This window comes from Onychomys torridus, chromosome 9 (assembly GCF_903995425.1).
Source record: "Onychomys torridus chromosome 9, mOncTor1.1, whole genome shotgun sequence".
Classification (NCBI taxonomy): domain Eukaryota; kingdom Metazoa; phylum Chordata; class Mammalia; order Rodentia; family Cricetidae; genus Onychomys; species Onychomys torridus.
Genome location: NC_050451.1, coordinates 18,914,245 through 18,938,618, shown reverse-complemented (window position 1 = coordinate 18,938,618; position 24,374 = coordinate 18,914,245).

Here is a 24,374-nt window from a genome sequence, read left to right as displayed (position 1 = left end):
CAGCGGGTTGTGAAAGCACTCTTTGAAAGCTAATGTGACAGACGCTGAAATGTCCCATACATGACCTACCAAGTCACCTCCCAGGGAGAGACAGACATGAAACAAGGTTGGCAATAAGATATAAATTGAAATTTACTGATGAAGATCTCCCTTCCTGAATAAAATCAGAACCTTCCCCATAAGCAGATTGTCTAGAATGCAGTGAGTGCCCTGGTGGTTGAGCAGCCAGATTGTAACAACAAGGACAACTCATTAATTGCTTAGACAGTTTCAGAGTACAGAGTTATTCAGACTAATATCTCTATCATGCATAAAGGAGGAATTCCTAAAATTAGGACCAATCAGAATAATAAATCAGTATACTAAACCCTAAAACATTGAAAAATAGGCTGGAGAGATGGCTCAGAGGTTAAGAGCACCGACTGCTCTTCCAGAGGTCCTGAGTTCAATTCCCAGCAACCACATGGTGGCTCACAACCATCTGTAATGAGATCTGATCTGGCGTCCTCTTCTGTATACATAATAAATAAATAAATTTTTAAAAAAAACATTGAAAAATAAAGAAAAATGCTAACTCAAAGTCCACCAAAACAACTTAATAACAGTCGCACATTGTACCTTCTACTGTTCTGGACAGAGTTGTTTTCTGACAAGTGATGTGACCATCACACAGAAAAGCTCTATCTTGACAACATCATGATAATGGTTAAGTATCAAACCCACTGTCTCCTGCATAGATCTGTTCTGTAAGAAGCCACTCTGGGGAACTTGATCCAGCAGCTGCCAAGGCTATCTCATAGCTATCATCTCACTTGTTGGCAATATGCTGTGAGCTGGGAGGAGAGGCAGCAATATCCACAGGCACAGTGTTGAGTGCCAAAGTGTCTCAGGTTATCAGCCACCCAACAATAGCAACTCAAACTGTGGTACTGAACTTGACCCTTTGTTCTCCAAAGAAAAAAACTTTCGTATTTTCAAGATCCTACAACTCCAGATGAACTCTGAGGTCTCCAGTCTCTCTATCCTCCATTTGTGTGATGAAGGTAGGTGGACTAACTTTTTAAAGTCTATTGTATTTTTCTTTACTTTTAGACGATAACTCTTGGAAGATAAGGCTCCACAGCAAATAAGCTTTGAGCCTTTGAATGGTAGATTCAATGAACCTTATTCAAACCATCCTTTGAATGGTTGCTTGGCAATCTGAAATGCAAATTAGTACAGGAAAATGTTTAGAGGTCCTGTAGTTTTTGTTTGCTTTCTGAATTTTGATTAAGCAGCAGTGTGTCAGATCTTTTCTTCCAGAAAAAAAAAAATTAGTTTTCTTTCTCAGAATATTGTGTTCTCTAGAAGGAAGTCCTTTTAGCTATCAGGCTACTTGGAAGACAAAGACAACAGAAGAGCCAGGAGAAAGACAGCTGCATGAAGTAGTTGTCAGACTAAGGGTCCATCTCACACGCAGTGACATAAGAACCAAGACCTATAGCTTACAGGTCCCAATGTTCTCTATGGTTCATAGCTTCCTGTTGCCGCATTTGCAAAGAATGAAAATCTTGGTCACTTAAAAGCAATGAAATATTAGTTAAAACAGAAACAGAACATTTTAAAACCAGAAACAGCACCCACCCATTAAAGCATAATTCAGAAAGAATACATTTCTTTTGTAAAATATCATGAGCATCAACTATCCATGGTGTTCAAAATTAACAGCCCCAGCTTGAATGGTAGAAATCACACCTAAGGGTATCTCACTACATGTATTTATTTTACTGTTAGGGTTTTCAGCAAAGTTCATTTTGGTTGCATTTAATTGAGTTAAGCAGCTATGCCTAAGGTTAGAAATTATGAAATGATAGAGACAGACAACTCCCCAAAATGGCAATGCCCTGGCTTATGAAGGAGGACAGACAGGGCATGATGCTGGCTTCACATGGTTATTTAATTAGCGGCAATCTAATTGAGATATAAGTGTCAGAGACAGACATCACTGATGCCAAATCAGACAGCTTCTGACTTGCAGCTGTTTTCTGGGAGCTAAGCTTGTAGACAATGGCTTCCCATCCAGACAAATCAAGATGTGTTAATTCCCCTGGCCAGTGGGTAGATGTGAAGGGTTAACTTCTGGGCAAGTTCAGCATTTATATAACTGTTGTGATTCCATTTCAGTGAAAGATCAGGTCTTGGAGGGGGACATTAAGCTAAAGTTCATTGTTTCACTGTAGGACAATACACTACTGTCCTATTCCAACTCAGCACTCAATGACAGACTACTCTAAATTGGAGAAATACTGGGAAGAGGAAAAGGAAGGTGGTAAAAGCTTGTTCCTTTTATATATTTTTGGGGGAGGGGTATGGTTTTGAAACTGGTCTAACTACATAGTCTATGCTGGCCTTGAAGTCTATACCTCGTGCTTCCACATTCCAAATGCTGGTACTATAGGAGTATAACTTTCAATGAACTGAGAATATTATTGTCCAGTTTAAAAAAAAAACTGTAGTAACTCATAAACTGTTCCAACCATTATAAAGACCCTGCTCAGGTAGACCCAGAGTCGCTATGAAAACATTAGCACCCTTCACCTCCCAAAATGAAACTCTACACCATGCACATACCTGCTGTCCTCCCTCCTCTTCATCTCATACTCAAAACAATCTCCATTTGCACTGCCTGTCTCTAGATGTAAGAATCAAAGGGGTCCAATAAAAGTAGAATCACGTGGTGTTCTTCTTTTGTGTCTCATGTCTGTCACTCAGGATAATGCAATCAAAACTGGAGGCTTTTCATAATGTTACCTCCATTTAAAGCTGAATAGTACCTCATTGAGTATACAACCCACATTCTGTTGAACCATCCATCCTTCCAATCATGGACAGTTGGTTTTTGTTTTGTTTGTTTTTTGTCCCTGGCTCTTGGCAATTGTGGCTAAAGTTATGAACGGCAGCATACAAACTCCTTTGATCACCTGATGTCAATGCTTCTGAATATTTATCTATTGGGATTACTGGATTTTATGTTGGTTCTGTTTCATGACAGAATTGCCCTTCTATTACCAGACACACTACTGAGTGATCCCAACAGCAATGCTAAGGGGTTCTGATTTCTCTATATTCTACGGGTACTTCACTTACTTTTTTTTTTCAATCACAGTCATCCCAAAGTATTTGGTCTCTTTAAGAAAAATAACAAGTGAATGGAAGAGAAAGAATGCATACATTTTTACATTAATCCCTTATGCAATCTTGACATCAACCTTTAATTTAGAAAGGTAAATAAACCTTTAACATGAGCTCTCACAGTACAATCTGTAGAACAAAGTTGCAAGTCTCTCTCCTAAAACTACTAAAGCAGAAATTCAGGAAGCAAGGTTCAATAGTTCTGTGCTTTGACACAACCTCCAGATTATTTGACACACATCGAATTGAAGAACTAAACTTCTGGTGTCAAAGATTGATAAGAAGCAATCTAGGTCTAACTTGGAGTGTATATAATTCAAATACATTGGATTAAATCAGATCCAATTTTATTCTACTCTCTTTATGAATCAGCTATTTCTAATTCTAACACTATATGTCAATGTGTAAGGATGGTTTAATTTTTCATAATTTTTCATCTTACTTGTTCTAGAATGTCCTATCACCTTGTTTTCCCTGAATTTCTCCAATTTCTTCTTGTTCTTGTTCTTGTTCTTCTTGTTCTTGTTCTTGTTCTTGTTCTTGTTCTTGTTCTTGTTCTTGTTCTTGTTCTTGTTCTTGTTCTTGTTCTTGTTCTTCCTCCTCCTCCTCCTCCTCCTCCTCCTCCTCCTCCTCCTTTTTTGGTTTTTCGAGACAGGGTTTCTCCCGTATGAAACTACTCTCTCTTGCTGTCCTGGAACTCACCCTGTAGACCAGGCTGTCCTTGAACTTGCTTCTTGGTAAAATTACCCATGTTCTGAACTTCCTGAGCTATAAATCAAAGTTTTAGGGCTGTGTTGGTTATAGCATTCTGGAGAAATTTTACAAGTGTATTAAGTCTGGGGCTCCTTCACTCACAGGTATCCCAGGGGTGTTAGACTGGGGCTCCCTCACTCACAGGCATCCCATGGGTGTTAGACTGGGGGCTCCCTCACTCACAGGCATCCCAGGGGTGTTAGACTGGGGGCTCCTTCACTCACAGGCATCCCAGGGGTGTTAGACTGGGGGCTCCCTCCCTCACAGGCATCCCAGGGGTGTTAGACTGGGGGCTCCTTCACTCACAGGTATCCCAGGGGTGTTAGACTGGGGGCTCCCATCACTTGCATGCTCATCATCCCAAGTGTGTCAGCCTCAGTGCCCCTTCACCCACAGATATTGTCCCATTATTTTATTTAGATACCAATTGGTATTTCTCAATCAAAGCCCTTATTATCCCCAGTTCATGGTGCAGAAACAGAGGCTAATGGTGATTTGATCAAAGGTCACACAGCTAATTGATAGCTACAGCTAAAAGCACATCTGACTCCAAAGGACAGACTCTGGCATCCTGACTACCCATCTCTACTCACAATTTCTGGGATCCTACTAGTGTTTGGGGAATTAGCCTAAATAACTCATAACCAGGAAGAGACAGAACGAATACCTTGTACTCTGGAACTAGTTTCTTTAGATGTTATCTTTCAATTCACCCAGGTTTTACTATATCCTGTGGATGACATTTCAGGGTTAAAGTCGATTAGCAACTTGACAGTCATATTTTTCCATGGTGCTAGCCAAGAAAACATATGTCCAAATGCTCCAAAAACTGATAATATAGTCAACCTGAAAATGGGCCTGGAGCTCCCTAGATAGGAAGTCAGCAAGAAAAGGAGATGTCTAAGGAACATCAGTACCAGTCATGGCCATGTATGCCCAGGTTAGAAGAGCATGCTGGCTGAGACTCCATGCCACCTGGGATGGACAAGGGGCCACCTCAGCTCTCAAGGGGGTACCAGCAAGGGCAAGTTTAAGACCAGAGTTTTCAAAGGACAGGAGAATGACATAGCACCTCCAGAAGGCAGCAGTATGCACAGCAACCCAGGTTCCCAACTCCTCACCATTTCATCTGGCAATGGAGACTTGGTATAAAAGTAGTTACTATAATGCTATTGATCACATCAGGATAATGAACATACTACACAAATGTTCATGTCTAACGTTCTCTTAAATGGCAATCCAACAACATCTTTAGAAAAGTTTTCTTTTTATGGTCCTGTATCTACCTTTAGCCTGAAGGTAGTTTCTGAGAATGGTCTGCTAATATTCTCACCAGTTCTCTTAACAACGTCAATGACACTTTGCTTGTTTGAAGAGTTCTTTGATATCTTGAAACATATCCAATAAAAAAACATACACACTTTTTGTACATTACAATTTGTGCTCTTACTGAAAATACCTTTAAAATGTATCTTGGTGTGTGTGCATATAAGTAAGCTAGGAGATGTAGGTATGTGTGCAGATGTATATAAAAGTCTATGTATGTAGGGGTGTCTAGGTATGTGTATAGTTGTATAGGTGTAAGTATGTGTAGGTGCCTGTGGATGTCTTCAATTGCAGTATAGGTGTGTGTAGCTATGTGTGTAGATCTGTGTGGAAGTGTAGGAGTCGGGATATAGGTGGGTGTAGATGTTTATGGGTAGAGTATAGGTGTGTGGAGATATGTGTGTAGGGTGTATATAGATGTGTGTATGTGTATATATAAGGAGAAATAGGTATGTGTAGACATGTGTAGAAATGTGTGGGTATGCAAGAGTGAAGTGTAGGAGTGTGCGGGTTCAGTAGGTCGGTGGGTTGGGATATGAAGATATAGGTATGGGGGTGGATGCCAACATAAATATTTCTAGAAGTAATTAAATGAATTTTGAGAGGAATGAGACCACATTCAAACAGTAGCAGAAATTGAAGACAAAATGTTTCTAAGCAAATGCATGCTTTGAAGATTTAGAAGCACTAAAATTGCCAATGATTCATACCATATAATTTCATCAGCATAAAAATTCCTTTGGAAATAGTAAACTTAGGATTTTTCTTGCTATTTCCTGAGGTAATTTTCTTCTCTTTAAGAAGCATAAGGTAATAAAACACAAACAGTGCAGCAACGGGAAGTTATAAAACCAAGTCAAGATTGTCTCTCTCGCCTCCGTTCACTAATGAACAGCCCAGAGTTAAAGCCACAAGGCTAACTCTCAAGTAAATGAAAACTCAGTCAGGGACAGCACATTGCGGAAAGAGTGATAGTTGTGGTCTGTGGCGACAGCATCCTGCTCAGCAATGGCAGCAGTCTCAACAGGAGAAAGAAGACAGCCGTGCGCTTTGGATCAATCCTCCCACTGGTGGGTGGGAGGGCACAGTGAGCCTAGAGGATGACACACTGCTATCATTTCCTGACCTCTTCTAGTTGCAAAATTCCAGATAATTCTATTAGTCAATTAGAGAAGGAAATTCACGTTATCAGGAGGAAATTAGTCTGAGAGTGGCTGTTTTCCAGTTCAATAAGGTCAGGACTGTCAGTTACAAAGTAAGGTGAACTTACTAAAATCTCAGGAAGTTGCAACATAAACATGAGGTCAAGACCCACACCCGCTGCCCCAGCCACCCAAGAGGAGATTCAACTGGAGTTGGACCTGCTCAGACCACCTCTCACCCTCATTCATCCACCCCGTCACATCATGTATTCCTAACACACAGCATCAGTAGACACCTGCTGGTGGACATCCCCTGAACATCCATTACCATGAGTAAGAGCAGGCGAGTATACTAGGGATATCACCATTCTCTGCAACACCACAGAGGAAACCTGGTTATTACCCCTGCACTGTGGATTAATTTAAAATAACTAACACACCAAAAGAGTGGGTACTGGGTAATACACAGCATTTCAGCCAAGTCTCTCCTGTTCACAAGTCCACAGTGTTGAAACACTGTGGTAAAGATTTGGAACTGTTACTAGCTAGTTCCAAACCCAGTTCCACCAGGAATACCTGCGGAAGTTCACCTTTCTGGAATCTGTTCTTGGCGGGATACTATATCTAACAAACCAATGCATATGAAACATTTATCTCACATGAAGGACTACATAGCTATTGTCATCTTTATTATAGTTAATATGATGTTCAATGTGGAGGAACCCATCCACGCATCAGGTTTTGAAATTTGGACAAATGCTCTATCTAGCTATCCCAGGATCTTCCTGTAGCAACAATGGATTTCTCAGCTGTCCAAATGGAGACCCACAGTATGTTAAGCAGTAACAAGGATGTGCATCATCAAAGTGGTGAGCACTCATGGACATGTTCTCAGCTCTTCCTGGCCTCCATATCACATTCCCTTGGCCCAAGCTGGTAGCTTCTCCCCCTGCATATAGGAATGTCAACCTCACACCAAACCACTGCCTAACAGCTTAATCCACAGAGGTACTACAAGTGGATAACCACCCCCAATCCATGGCAGAGATAAACCACCAGGAAAATAAAGCATGAGCCTTCAGAGGTCATGATGTGCCGCAACTGTAGCATTGAGCATGGCATCTAATAACATCAGCTATGCAAGTTTGGAGGTTATTTCAGAACCTGCCTACAGGTGGCTTTTATTTTTTTAGTAGTGCTGGGTATTGAACTCAGGGCCTCATGAATGCTAGGCAGGAACCTTACCATGGAGCTATTTAACAGCCCTCAAACTATTTCATTGCAAATGAAAACAATTGTTCATTTCCTACTGTCTCTTTTACCCATGTGGTGTCTGTCACACGTAAGCAAAACCATGATGATCTCTCATACAACAGTGATAACAAGTTACAAAGGGGAAGTGATGAAATTTAGAGAGGCAACTCTCAGCATTCACATGTACAGAGCATGGTTCAGAGTTCAAATAAGAGATGCTGGAAGAAGCAGGTCCCAGCTAGAGTTTATCCTTCAGATCTTGGCAGATGCAAATTGTTTGTTGAAGCAACAGCTCAAAAAATTTTATTTTCCATTGTGTTCAAAGTATCCTTCTGTCTCTCCCAATTCTCCAAAAGTGTTTTCCCATAAGTCATTTCTTCTTATGCACATTAATTAGTCAAGAGCAGAAATATGATGTAAAGTCCTCTGCAACCTCACTATATACATATTGTTTATAATCAATGCCCCTTCCCTATGAAATCTGAGTCTGCAAGTGCCCAGACATTTAATTTTATGAGTCCATGATATTAACTCAAAAATGCAGGTGTGGAGAGAGAAGCAGAAGACCATGGTCCTTTATGAAGAAATGGTCTTCAGCTACTGTTGCTAACAGGTTATATAAAATGTGAATCTCAAATATGAATATGTCACTGTGAGTGAGAGTATGTATAAGCAAACTTCCCAGAGGGAAACAGAATGTTCAAAAAACAACTCAAAGCTATTTGTGAATACACAGTCTACATACTGAAATCACAAAAAGCTTAATATAGGCAAGTAGCTTCAAGTGATTCTAGTACAATTCTCTTTCACATTCCTGCCTTTGGCAGGCAGCTTTATGTGGGGGTACAGTGGGCGTCATCTCCCAGCATGTATGACTGAGTGGTGGGGCCAGACATTATGATGCCTCTTCTTCTGGAGGTCCTCATCTATCTACTCAGGGAGAAGTGAACTCTGTTTATCTGCTCACACACCCACAGTGTGCTGGGCATGAGGCTCTGAATCTAAGGGACATGCTGTCTACATAGAGAGGCCACAAATAGTCAAGCTACAGCAGGGAACAAGTACAGACAAGGCTATTTTACCATCATGATTTGCCTTGTAGACAAGAGTTACCAAAGGCTAAGATAGAATTGCTCAGCCATATCTACCACTGATAAAAGAGACTTGACAGAGCAAAAGGTTCACACTAATGTGGAAAAAAGAAATTGCTGGAATGTTCCAAATGAGAATCAACCTAGAGGGCCTGTGCAAATCTATATGAGTGAATAAGGCCAAATTCACACCAACATCACCCTTGAAAATGCCCTAAGACATAATAGACGATATTTAAAAATGGGTTTTAGGGAAGGCACTCAAATACACAACTTTACAGCACTACTTAATCTGTGGTCAATTTGCCTAACACAAATGTTCACATGATATGTCTTCACTGTAAAGAAGATGGCCTGTGTAAGTCATCATGTTACCCTCCAAAAGTCCAGCAGAGAAACTTTCCCCAAGAAGACAGACCTACTTCCAAGCGAATTGATTATGAAGTTCTAGGGCATCTAACTTATGTTTTATTAATACCTGAACTCATCTTCTGCTGTAACCCAGGGACACTAACATTGAGCCCTGACCTGTACTGGAGAGTCTGAGGTTTCTTCTCAGCTCAGACTTGAAGTTTGGGTTAATTTTGTTTCAATGTTTTGTAAGTCACTTGTCACTCTAGAATGTAAGTCCATGAACATGTATAAAATAACTTGATGTAGTACTTACAGCCTTCCTAGGTATGATGGTCTGAATAGGAATGGCCCCCATAGGCTCATATATTTGAATGGTTAGTCTCCAGGAAGTAGCACTGTTTGAAAGGGTTAGAAGGCTTAGGGTATGTGGACTTTTGGAGTAGGTGTGGTGTAGTTGGAGGAAGAGTATAACCAGGGGAGGGCTTTGAGGTTTTCAAAGCCTGTCCCAGGCACAGGCTCACTTTGTGTTTCTGCCTACAGATCAAGATGTAACTCTCAGCTACTCTGGTACCTGCCTACACACAGCCAAGCTATCCTCCATGACAGTAATAAACTAAACCTTTGAAACTGTAAGCAAGTTTCAAGTAAATGCTTTCTTTCTCAAGAGTTGCCTTGGTCATAGTGACTCTTCACAGCAACAGAACAATGACTAAGACACCAGGGATTCTCCATCTGAAGCTGAGATGTTCAGGGTTTGTGGTGCCTTAGAATTCACCTGGCTCAACTTGAATTTGGGGGCTCACATTTCCATATGGTATATTTGCTTCTGGACTCATGATCACCTGAACAACTTGGACATCTGAACCACTGAACAGTTCCTAAGCAACTCCTTCCTTCCATTGCACTCTTCCTTTTTACCCTTCATCCTCTTTGAATCCCCTGAAGCCTGTAGTCAGCTCTCTTCTTAAAGCCAAGATGGCCATACCATCAATTTGCTCAGTGTGCTTCTTCCATACTCACCCTGTAGACACCCCCTATTCCTTCCAAAGGGATCCCATTGGTAAACTACATAGTCACTGTAACACAAAATTTCATGGTCAGCTGGTAGACAACCAGAGTTGCAGTCTGCTGTAGTTCCAGTTAAAACTTTCTTGGTCATTCAAACATTTCCCACATGGCATACACCATGCCTCTTACCAGCCTGTTTTTCTTTTGTGACTGTTATACACAGTGTCTGTGTGGGTTTGAGGAAAAGATGTCAGATCTCCTGTATCTGCTACATGCTGTGGGCACACTGCTTTATGTCTGATAAACATTCCACAATATGCATTGTTTTTATCTTACAATAATCCCTATTTCTGCTTTGTCAGGACCATTTGCATATCACCCACTCTTCAAAATTGGATTCCTACAAGTAGTTTCTTACTGAGCCCAGAGATAACAGGTAGCACTCAACCATTTGATCATGATTAAATGTCATAGCCACCAAATAAGTTCACAAAGACGTTTTATAAAAATTAAAAATAAAACTAGAAAAGATCACAATAGCTAAAACACAGAACACGGTAATGGAATTAGAGACATACCAATAAAATATATTAATCAAGATAAAGAAGCAAGTACCTCGACATCACTGTTTTTTGTTTGATTGTTTGTTTGTTTGTTTTTAAATATCTACAGGAAACTTTGGACAATGAAAGTCAAGTATTTCTTATTTCAATATCATATGGTATTTTCACAAATGTCCCATCTGCAGCTTAAGAAAACAAACCATATTGTTACCCTGCTTATAAGTCATATGTGAAGAGCCACATCTTTCATATTCCAGTGGACAAATCATGAGGCTTAGCCTTCCCAGTCTTCTCTGCTGGAGCATCATCACAGTTCTACAAACGTGCTTTTCTGTGAGGAGGCTCCACATGTGAGGTTCACAGGAAACACTAGTGTGGTTGGGCACAAAACACTCACATGGACACCTGATAGCTTTATTTTCCTTAGAGAAATGTATTACAGCCATCATACTTTTCTTGGTTTCTATGAGGCTTCCTATAGATCATTACTGTGTTGCATTAAACAAAACAATCATCAATGCCAGGCATCCAGAACATGTTGTGAGCAGATGCCTTTATCTATTTAGAAGGCAGGTAGGGAAACACGTCTGACAAGAGACATGCCACCTGGCTTGCTAGTGACAATAATGAAAATTAAATAACCATGCAGCTCCTAAAACGGGAAACTTGATATAATGATACAGAAATACAAATGAAATGTTAAAATACTAACAACTTACACAAAACCCATTGATTTCTTTCCCTCAGATTACTATTTTGGTGATCAGAGTGTATTAGGAACGTGTTTGCTTGCAATGTGCTTTATTAACGCTCTGTTTCTGACATCCAATTTGGAAATCAATGCTTATTTCATCATTTTTCTCCAAGGGGTTCTATTATTTACAATTGATTTAACAGGAATGAAAGGCTTACCATTAACAAGACCCTGCTGCTGACACTTCACAGATGAATTATTGAACTTCAAAAAAGTGAATTAACTTAACCATCACCCAAACTGATGGTTTGATGATATTTTGCACCAAGTCTAATGTGTTTATAATTACAGTGTCAAAGCAGCAGAGTTCCTGCTTGCTCCTCTTTATCTTTCTAGATTGCTTTGTACTATTCAAGTTGTTCCACAGACCACCACTCTTGGTTTAAAAATGTTCCTTACTGCCTTAAAAAATGCCCTGTAAGGACTTTAAGTTTAGATGAGAATAAGTCCAAGTGAACACAGCTCTTCTATCCCTGAATATTAAACGAATATGGCTCATAAAAGCAACTTGGAAACATAGCAATTAAATTTTCTTCAGTTTGAATTAACAACAGCAGCAATCCAGATCCCATTGGCTGTCTTGAGTAGATTGGACTTTAAAGATGTGTGTTTTTGTTATATGTTCTGTTAAAAGCTTCAGTGAAATGATGCTTTGGGCTTGGAATGCTCCACAACCCTCCAAGCTATGAGGAGTTCCCAGCACCACATCGAAAAAGAGAAACTGTTCATGTGATCTGCTTTTGTAATAAATAAGGTCATATTTCCCAGACTCATATGATCACCTCCAGTGTAGGGCAAACTGGTCAGAATTCTGCCTTTTGGGGGTTCATCAACCATCCAGGCATTGTGGAAGGTACTTCAAGCCTTAAGCACTTCCCTGGAGAGGAGGGGAGTTTAGAGCATCTGCAAACAGGGTATGCTATGCAGGTCTGCAGTCCAGACCTCAGCTTTCCACAGACTTGACTGCTGGGCCAATGAAAACATCGGCGATTCTGTTCTTCTCTACCGAACCCTAAGATTTAAAGTTACCAAGAAGACACTGATGTTGACATGGATGTGGCTCTCTTTTCAGAGATTGCAGTAAAATTAAATAGTCTGTTATGTTTTACAGACTCTTTCCCACTCATTCTTTTCCTGTGTGATCATAAAATCACATTGCTGTGGAGTCTCTAGCTCTGGTCATTGATTAATTCCCATGTCTTGTCCACATTCTGCCACCCAGCCACAGCTCTCCCACTCCCCAAATATAGTATAAAAATGGCTGGTCACTATCTGATTTCCTACTACTAATGACTACCTAAACACTATTTATTGCTCATTTAGGTGGCCCAAGATACAAATACAATTTTATTTCCCTAGAGTAAAAAATTTGGAGCAAATATTTTGGCTCTGTCAATTTAATAATTCATTTTGAGCTCTGAAGTGCAATTCCTCTCAATTCAAACAATGCAGAAAAATTCTCTATTCCATTATTCTCCACAACTACACTCTTGGAGCCCCATTTCCTACAGTCTGTACAGAATCTGGGTGACTGGCCATTGTGTCTTTGCACTAGCTTCAGCTTTCCTGAATTTGAACTCCATTTACCATCAGGATTCAAGGGTATCATCCTTCATCTTTGCAATTTGCCTTTAGAAAGTTTGATATGCCACCACGAGTCCTAGACACATACATGGGTTCTTGTTTTCTTTATGAAAATATCTAGGATTATTTCTTGATCCCATGAACTTTGAGATGTCATACTCTATCATATATGCAAACTAACATGTTCCTCTATATACTGGGCTCCCTCAATCTGGAAACTTGTCTTTCACGTTCAAGTTGTTCTACTGAATAATCTGAGTTCTGAAATATTTGAATAATTATCTTTATCTTATTCTCAAGTTCTACTTACCAGATGTTGGGCCACCTGTGCTAAATGAATAATTCATTGATTATCAAACATTTTGGTAGCAGACTCTTCACATTGTTAAAAAAAAATGAGGGTCTAGAGGAGCTAAGGGTGGTTTCGATAGTACTATACCATACAGGCTCAAAAAAATGAAAAATACTCATTTAAAATAAATGCTTTATATGTTAATGTACAGTTTTACAAAAATATACTTCAAAGAAAAGATGAGAATTGCATTTTACATTTTTTGTTTGTTTTTTAATGTCTATTTTAATACAAGCCATTTGAATTTTCACATCTGCTTCCATATTCAAATTTGGGGCTGTAGTATCATTAGTGTCTTGGAAAAAGTTTAGATTTGTACTCATATGGAAACATGACTTCAGGAAGCTTCTTCTAAAACTTTAGAGACCATACACTTCTCTTCTGGGTCCTCACATCCCATGCTATGAACCATCAGACAAACATTGATACTTTTCTCTGGTTTGCTATTTTTCTTTTTTGAGACAGGGTTTCTCTGTGTAGCTTTGCACCAGTCCTGGAACTCAGTCTGTAGCCTGGGCTAGCCTTGAACTCACAGAGATCCGCTTGCCTCTGCCTCCCAAGTGCTGAGATTAAAGGAATGCAACACCACCATTTGTTTTATTTAATGATTTGGCTCTTTAGCATGCTTTCACAACTATTTAATTCTGTCTGTAGCTTGGGACTTTTATATTTGTACATCTTTTTATCTCATGGAAGCATTATCTTCTTTCGTCTCTTCCAGTGTATTAAAAGTATGTTTGGGCTCCCAGCCCACAGTTTTCCTCTGCAGGCAGTGGGGTCCCTTTTGCTGTTTGTTTCCTTTGGGCATAGTTTCTTATTCTGTGGACATCCCTGGACTATCTGGTGGTCATACATATCTGGACCAGTTTTGCCAAATAAGCAAACAAATACAAACTCTGGAGTGCTGGGGTTGAGACAGGACAGAATGTGTGATTGACTCTCTCATTGAGATCAACTAAAAGATCTAAAATGTTTTTGAAAACTAAGCATACATAAGTTGTCAAGGAAGCAGTAAACACTGCAGCAAAACAATCAGAAAAGCAGGCATGCAGTGCTGAGCACCTTCAGAGCACCCCTTCATGTTAGTTCGGGTGCCTATGGGGAGCACAGGAGGCACAAGGCAACGCTTAGGAGCGCCACGTGCCATTGTGGATCTGAGAACTCAAATCAAAACCAAGCAGGGTCTGCAAGGAAACCCACCTGCTTGGAATCTTGGTGAAACGTGAAGAAAAAGAAAAAACATGACACCAGGAACTGACCCATCTAACAGTGTTTCCTGTGGCCTCTGTCAGGGAGACTGAAGGCAAGAACTTAATCTGACTGTAGACTGATAACTTCTGGTTAAAAAGCAATATGTTTGCATACCCAGACAGGATAGAACTCAATTTTAATTCAAGCATTCAAGATTACCCCCAATTAGATCCCTGGATATTTAAGTCCACTGTGGAGAAAAATTATGAAATGAAAAAAAGAACTGTCAAGAATGTAACATGGATCTAACAGATGGCAGCAACCCTCCATTTGTAATAGCCAGATAGACAAGTCAAACATTCTTACAGTGAAAGAGATTTTAAAAACAATAATTTAACAAAATATCTTCAGGTTTTTATCTCCAGATAGAAATTACAGTTTTTGTTTTGTTTTTCGGAGGAACCCCATAGCTTCTGTCTTCAGGGACTTCCCATCAAGAGGTGTGTACAGACCATTGTAAAACAGTGCTTATCACCCCAGCAAGCACTGGGCCCCTCTGGAGATACAGGAAACTCCAAATACCAAGCTGCTCTGAAGAGATAGGGTCATTGTTCTCATTTCCCTGTTATATCTGCTCAGGCATAGCCTATGTAGAGATGGGCAAGTTACAGTGCATACAGCTGCCCCTGACACCCAAGAATCCTTTGGCTTCAAATGTCCATGGGTTCACATTTGACACCTGCTGTATTTCTCAGGAATATGCCCTCCCAGACTTACAGAATCCCCAGACAGCTTTATTTCTGATTCTACATGTTGAGTAGTCAACCAATAGTTTTACCAGATGTAAAAGAAAGTATGTGAAATAAAAGGCAGGAAGCAAACACAACCCGAAATGCAGGAGAAAGGCAGCTTGAAAGCTACCAATCAGAAAGAAGAAAAGTCCAGCATAGACTCTCTTATGCACCATATAAGAGTAAAGTAACACAAGCACAGGCAAGCCACACACGGCAGCACATGCCAGGAAGCTACACCTTTGTGTGCTATGAATGTGTTGCTCTGGTTGGTTGATAAATAAAAAGCTGATTGGCCAGTAGCCAGGCAGAAAGTATAGGCAGGATAAACAGACAAGGAGAATTCTGGGAAGAAGAAGGCTGAACTAGGAGACACCAGTGAGTGTCCAGGGAGCAGCATATAATGGCACACAGGTAAAGCCATGGAACACATGGCGACATATGGATTAACAGAAATGGGCTGAGTTTAAGTATAAGAACTAGTCAGTACTAGTCTAAGCTAATAGCCAAGCAGTTATAATTAATATAAGCTTCTGAGTGATTATTTTATAAGCAGCTGTGGACTGTAGGGCCAGAAAGGCCCAGAGGAAAACATTTAGCTACAGACTTTGGGAGCTGGAAGCAGGAGGTCTGGAGCTCAAGGTCATTTTGAGCTACATAGTGAGTAGGAGGCCAGCCAAAGCTTCATGAGACCTTGCCTCAAAATAAATAAACAAGAAACAAGAAGACAAGAGCAAAGGCCTCTGCCCTCCTGAAATGAACCTAGACCTGCCACTGCACTTACCAGTACTCAGAGCAAGCCAGGAAGTCAAGGACTCTTGTCAACACATGGGTTTTTATCAGGTCCATACTTCTAGGTGCCAGCACCCAGTGTTCCGGCTGGACTTTTGTTGTGTCAAAGTCTTTCCAAATGAACCAAGCTGTTTCTGTTTTAGACTTCCAGACAATTCTCTTGTTCTGGGCCATGCCTAGATTCTACTTTAAAATGTACCTGGTATTTCCTATTCTTAAGATTTTCTAGCTCTTTAGAATAATTAAAAGTTATAATTAATGAATTACAAAGTCAAGTTCATCCCTATGCAGTGTCCATTTAAACGAAAGCAAATAACCTGTTTAACAAAGTCACACAGGTATTATATTATGTAATATATAAAGATTAGGCCAACATTCTCCAAATTTAGGGGATGGCAATAAAAATGAGAGGAGACACACATCTGACAGCCTTTGTTAAATTTCAATTCGCACTATTGGTATTGTTAGTCTTCAAAACTGACAACGAGATTAACTGGAGGACATTTCTCACACTTAGGACATATGTCTGTGTGTGTTTTACTTTAGAGGATGTATATGCCTGAGAGTGATATCAAACATTCTGTTTCTTCAACCCAGCTGTAGTAATAGGTATTGATAAAATCCTACCATTTAAATTTCATCCTCATGCACTGCGTTTCTATACATGAAGAGACATGGGTTCTGACATGGTACTGTAAACTGTTTATTCCCCACTGCTAAGATTTTCAGCAATATGGCCGGGCGGTGGTGGTGCACACCTTTAATCCCAGTACTCATGAGGCAGAGCCAGGCGGATCTCTGTGAGTTCAAGGCCAGCCTGGTCTACCAAGTGAGTTCCAGGAAAGGTGCAAAGCTACGTAGGAAAACCCTGTCTCAAAACAACAACAACAACAACAAAAAAAAAAGATTTCCAGCAGTAGATATATCTAGGAAATTGCAGTAATCATGAAGACCTTGGCTATTCTCCAAGAGAACTTGAGGAAGATGAGCAATTCATAGCACCAAAACCTATTTCTAGAGCATTATGTATTAAAATCTATAATACTGAATTTGGATAAGTAATTTTTCACATACCCAAACAATTTATCCTCAGATTGAATATACTTCCTGAGAGTGAGTTACTCAGTCCCCACTTCAGCAGATTATAACAAAAAATAATTGAATTAAAGAAGGCAGAACTGTCTCTTCTACAGGAAATAAGTGGGGTGCTAGAGAAGGGAGGGAAGAAGGGAGTTGTCATGAAGCACGCAGTAGAGGTAATGGTTGCAAGCTGGATACCCCAAAGGATGATGAGACAACGATGTACCTTCTCCAACATACTGTTCACTACAGCAGGAAACATGGACCTTCAAACAAGCAGAAACCACTTCAGTGAGTAAGCAAAGTCAGCATTTGTGAGTCCCTGGAGGGGCAAATATGTTGCATAACAAGCAAGATTTCAGGCTAGCAAATTTTGGTTTGTTACATATAATTATTCATTTCCAAGGTAGTCACTAAAAAGGACACAAGAGGCTAAAAGAATGAAACAAATGTAACAAGAAAAACAGGAGGGGAAACAGTATGTAAGAGGAAATGTCAAAGACAAAATATGCTGGAAATAAAACAGTAACTGTATCGACAGAAATGAAGTAATTTTAAAGTAAATAGATAGTATTTTAAAAATCGAGTTAGATGACATGTATCCCTAAAAAATCTAGTGTAAAAGGAAAAATAAGGTTGAATATATAAAGACAGGAAAAGCAAGTATATCAAACCCTCATCAAAATGATTTTTAAGGCCGCATGAACCAACTTCACAATAATAAGAACAGTTAGCTACAAACAATCACAGGAAAATGTTAAACATTAATCCAGCAGAAAGATAATCCAACCTGTAAACTTAAGCATAATTATTAACATGATTGAAATATTTAAATGTCACTATAACACAGCTATGTGAACCAAATATGAAAATGTATGTTTTGGGGTTCTGACATACATGTCTTAGAAATTAGTAGGTGGATACAAAGTCCCAGCAATAAGAACACACTTGATAGGCTCGACTTAATAAATATCCAAAGTCCCAAGTAGGTCCCACCTCACACCATCACAAAACCCTGTAGAATGAACCACAAGATGGGTCGTAAAATATGACTCAACCATCAAAAAGATCAGGACATGTCATTCTATTCCCCTGACAGCTGTGCAATTTAAACTGCACTTAGAAATTCTGAAATTCACCTGAACCAACTGTCCAAAAGAAATCACCTAATGTGGACTGCATTGAAAGCAGCAATACCATGCCTCAAAACACATGGGATGATATAGCCACTTGAGAAAGATTTATAACTCTATGTTCCAGGGCACATGAAGTTTGTTTATTCATTTCCTATTTCTCCATAAGGCCTATTTAAATCATGCATAATACATTTGTATTTGTCTTGAGCTCTTGTATAAATGAGAGCCCAGAGGCCCTTGTCCTATGTTCCAGTAAGTCAGTAGCTTGTCTCCCTGGAAACAAGTTAGTTTGATGGTTGAAGTATTTATATTAAAGTTGTGTTTAAAGGATGAATAGGTATTAAGATTGGAGTGGTTATGGATTGGCCTTGAGGAATGGAAGAAGTAGTCTAGTTGTTCAGAAGACTATGTGCAAAGTGCAGAGACATGCAATGGTTTAGACTGTAAGTGCCCCAGTCTAGTACTAGGGAAATGGACAATAAGGCAACAAGCAGTAGATGAGATGAGAAACAATGGGCAGATCTGTGTGGAGGGCCACATTATCAGCCTGAGGCTCTAAGTTGATTCTGGGGCTCAGATCATTACAGAGGAGTCTTCAGAGTATTATCTGTGAGAATCAGGATCACTTGTGTGGTGAGAAGTTATACCATCTACAAGCAGTTTGCAAGAAGAAAGAGGTCAACTTAATGTTCATAGTACAGTATAAAAATAAAAGTTTCACGAGAACTTGAAGGGACAGATATGATACCCCTCAGGCTCCATGACATGTCAAATTCACAAGAGCCTCACTGCAGCAAAACCACCCCAGATCATACAGACTCTGAATATAAACATAGATTTTTATTTACATTAAACTGGTTTGGTTTTATAGTTGCATAACAGCTATTAGCAAAGGAGGTCATATGTAGTTTAACATATATATATATATATATTATATATATATATATATATATATATAAAGTATGATAATACAAGTAAAGTAAACTAGGGTCAGGGAGTATATATTTCATATTTGAAAGCCACGTGGTATCTTCTCTCAAACATGGGAACTAGCATGGCTATATCCCAACAATTTTCATTTGCAGGTAGACTGGCCCAAAGGCTACATACAGTCTATAAATGTCTGCTCTGAGCCATTGATGCCAGGACCAACTAGAGATGGACAGTGAAGAGGAATGAGCTGAAGGACGGAAAAAGCTCTAGTTTGACATGGTGGGTATGAAATAGAAAGAGGAAGTTTCCTACCAAATACCTGATTTGGAGCCTAAAGGAAACATCAGACTGAAGACACAAATTATACCTTCAACAGTAGAATAAGATGTGGATTTTAGAAGCTCATGCTGCTCCAACTGCCCACAGAACACAAAGAAGTTGGCGAGGGATGGGAGCCAGCCTCCCACCAATATTGCCCAGGGAGGAAGAAAAAGACACCAATAACGAAGAATTAAATTGAAGAGAGATATATAGACAGCCATAGTTAGGCCTAATAGATGCAATGGGAGCTGTCCAACCCTGAAGGACTGCAAGGCCTGGACATGGCTTGCATGCCTGTTATGCACACATCCCCATACTCAGCATCCTCAGCATCCTCAGCCAAGACACAGTTGAGGTTAAGTTAAAAGTAGGACAGTGAGAGGAGAAAGGCCTCAGTGAAGCCTTTGTCCAAAGCTTAAGCTAAAGAGATACCCACAAGCAGAAACAGACAGCAGATGTGAGAAGACATAGGAGTTGCTTGAGGGACTGAGCCCACTAAGGAACTGAGACATGGTGGCAGACATAGGAGGAAGGCCCAGCCTCGAGCAGGAGGCTACCACTACTGTTCCTTATGCATGTGGAGGGAATGGAGACATAGGTGTCTCAGGGTGGGCAAAGTTCATCTTCTTTACTTCTTAGGACTTTATCAACAAAGAAGAGATAGATTTATCAAAGAAGAAAACTGGGAACTAGTGAAAATTAAAACAGCCAGGTGTTCATTCAAAAGCCCAAGTGTTACTATTGAAGAGTGTATTTCCTCAGTCCATGAAGATCACTGGTGTCTTCCAATGCAGTGGACTGATATACGTGCTGGGACATAGCAGACTACACCACATGGTCTCCACTTGACATCTTCCAGAAACTCTCTTCCCTCACCCACGTTATTATATTCAGTTTATTTCTGACTTTCTACAGAGAAGTGTTTTTTTTTTTTCTAACTGACAGGCAAATGGCATCACCCTTTGAAGGCCCATCACACTAAGTGACCATTAAATCATTACAAAGAACTGTATCTCCAGACATAGGCTTCAAGAGTGAAAACCAAACCTCATTTTAACTATTGATATTTTATACATAGAAAGATGTCATTGAAGAGTTGGCATGAATTCCTCCAATTTATACAAAAGACCTATGGCTGCTGAGCTGGGCTGCGTTGGGTGTGAAGTTAAATCATGAGAGGAACTATTGTACAGAACTGTGGGTGTGGCTCCGCTCACAGGAAAATCATGTGCAAGCCAGAAGGATGCGGTATCTAAGGCTCCTGATGGTGGGGTATGGCTGCCAGGATTCTATCTCATCTCCCTCTCCTGTTTCTTCCTTTCTCTACGCCTTGCCATCATTACTCTGGATCAATCTCCTCCCCTAATCCCCGACATCCCTGCTCCTCACTGTTCCCATTCCCCATGAGCAAGGCTGTTTCTGGCTGTCTGTGCCTGTGCACCCCCACTCATCCACCCCCCACACACACACTTAGCTGTTTATCCCATCAGAATTATTCTCACAGTAGGGAGCGGCTTGGTCCTACCCCAACTTGGTATGCCAGCCTGTGTTGAATCCCCAAGGGAGGCCTTATCCCCTATGAGGAGTGGATGGGGGGGGGTGTGGTGGGGAGAAGGTGGAGGGGGAGCAGGAGAAGGGGAGGGAAGGGTAACTGTGGTTGGTATGTAAAATGAAAAAATAAATAAGTAAAAAAAGAATCATTCTTGATATCTCTGGGTCCTCCCAATACGTCACGCTTTGACTAAGTTCCCTCTGCTTCACCCAACCAACTCTGGTCTCTGTACAACCAATGATCACACTTGGAATCTGTTCCCTGCAACTGAGGTTGATGTCTACCTCCTAAGGGCAGGTGTCATGGGTACCTCATGGCAAAATGTTAAAAAAAAAAAAATTTATATCTGCTTCAACCCAATAATGCCTGGTTAGTTAAGCATGGCAGCTTACTTAACCTCTCTGGCTATGCATGTCTTTAGGGATGAAAAGCCACTCCACTGTGATTCTGTAATTCCTTCTTTTTCTCAGTATTTAGCACGGCTTTTCAGACACTCTTCTAAAGACAATGGCAACCCTCCTCTTCAGCCTCACAAGGAAAAGGCTCACAGGCTTGGACTACTGACAACCACACCTGGCTAACACTTCATGAGATTTAAACTCTATGAATACAAAGCTATAAGCAGACTGAAAATCAGGCTCAGAGGGTTGTTCTTCACCTCTCTTGTCTACAGCACACCCTCTGCATCTGTGAAGATGGGCAGCTCTACCTATGGGAACACACACTGCTTGCCACTCTTCAATATTTGGTAAATGTCTTTAGGCCACAATTTCAAGATCACCGCCATAATAAAAGGCTACATTCAACCACAGGACCGGTGAGATGAAAACTTACTGACAAACCGTGATCTCAGTGGACACACACCCTGGCAGGCCTCATGGGCACCCATGGGATCAAAGCTGCTGAGAACAAACCTGTCTTTTTGTGCTCTTATTTGCTTCCAAATGTACTGCTCAGTTTTGCAGAGTCAGAAGCAGAGCCATGAACTCAGCTCCATTCTACAAAGCCAAACACCACATACCTTGCAAAAGCCAAGGGGGGAAAATGCTATCCTTTCCTCAGCATTTTTTTGTTTGGAGAAAATTATTTTGTTGTTCAAAAAATATTGCTAACATGAGCTTATTGTAAATAAAGCAATAGGTGGGGAAATATATAACTTGCTTCCTGTGTTCCTTTGGGCCAAAGCTGAGCATTTATAACTCTGTCCTCAAATCCAAAGAGCATTAAGAATTGCTAGAAATGAATGAAAACACAGGAAACTGAGTTAAATTTGAATTTCAGACAAGCAACAAATACATCTTTAGTATATGTATATTTGCTACATAATATTTGGGATATACTCAGAGTTGGAGTTTAATCAAGTTAAAGATATGTGTTGTCTGAAATTCAACATTAATTGTTCATCCCAGATTTTATCTAAAAAATTACCAAACTGACTACTTGCAATTGACTTGATAAGAATGAATAAGAAGAGGAGAGCCTAGTACACAGCTGCATCTAACTCTGGCCCATACTCAAAACGGGCTTTAAGCCTCAGGTCTCCGATCTGAGAGATAAAGGAGTGTGACCAAAGCATCACAGAAGCCTTCGTGAGAAACCTTAGGGTAATAACAGTTAGGAATATCTGAGAAATAGCCTTGCATTTTCAATAATGTTCGTGTATGATGCTCAATGGTCACCATGATTCACACACTACTTAGGATGAGTAAGAGAAATTGATGAGTAAAAGCTGTCACTTTTTATTCATCTTGGGTCTCATCAAGAACCATCAGATGTAGCTTAGCAACTAAATAGAGGGAAGGAATTCTCTCTGCAATTTTGGTGTATTTTCTCTACCAAATAAATCAATTTAAAACATCTTGCCCATCTTGAACCCGCCTCCCCCATCATTTTAATGTGAAAAAAAGGATGAGATCCAAGGTAACTAATCCAATTGCTTTCTCAAGACACAGGCTCCTGAAGTGTTGCCCCAGTCCATTTCTGACCTCTTGAACTCACAGAGGGGAAATTAAGGCAGAGAAGCTAGCCATTCAAACCACTGTCAATATAAGACATGGTAAAATTTAATCTTTGTAGTTCCCTAAGGCAAATAATTATAAGCCAAATAACCAGAGTTACATGATGAAGAATGGTTTGTTTCAAAAGCCCGAAAATGTCCTACACAGAGTGGCTGAGACACGGCCTCAGGATGACACGGAAGGGACCAGCAGAGTGCTAAGCAAGTGGTGCACAGATCACTGGGTTCAGGGACTCTTTGACCTAACCTTCCTAAGGAACTTTAGTGCATATAACCACACTTTCCTTGGGGTTGCTTTTAACACACAGTGGATTGTCAAGTGTTTTATTTCCTACTATCATTGACTAGCTTGAGCAAATCAAAGAGGAATTAGAGGGTCTTTGTCTGTGCCAAGACACTCATATGGAGGTCAGAAGACAACCTGAGGAAGAGGGTTCTTTTTCTCCCACCGTATGGGACCTGGGTACTGGACTTTACTGTCTGAGCCATCTTGTTGGCCCAATAATTAGTTCTTTCTGAATAGTGTCCCGAGTATTGAACCCACGATGCCTCATCTCAGTAGGGCATTGAAAGCCCCACACTGTCCACACGCCATGTAGAAAAGGCAGCCTAGCCCATCCAGACAAATTATTTTTTTCCTTACTTGAAAATTCCACTAATACAAAGCTTCAGATAACTATATGGAACTATATTCAAATATAAGGAAGAATAAAGCTTCTTAAATAGTATATTTACTCACAAATTCTCTGGAAAAGCTTGGTTATGAATGCCATTTCTAGTCTCCATCTGGAAGACTGAGGTTCTGATGAGAGAGGTATTAATTTTTCTTTCTGTTGCTTATAATGTATACTATGTCCTACAAGAGATGTATCGGCTAAGTTCTGGAATCTAAGAAATATGAACACATACAACCTCTGAAAGGTGGACCAAGGGTGTATACCATAAATTCAGACAAGTATTCATCCTACTTTACAGAAGGTCAGGCCAGAAAAGGTCACAGATGCCAGGAGTAAAATACAGACATCAGTTCTACTCATGAGGTCCATCCATTGTTCTCTCTCTAATCTCTCTTCTCTTTTGCTGCTATTTCCTGCACCCTTACCTAAATTATCATTTTGGCTGCTACCAGTTTTTAAACTTGCCAGGCACACACCTGCCCAGGGCTCTTACCTTGTGTCTTCTCCCATCCAAGCACTTACAAGGTCAGAA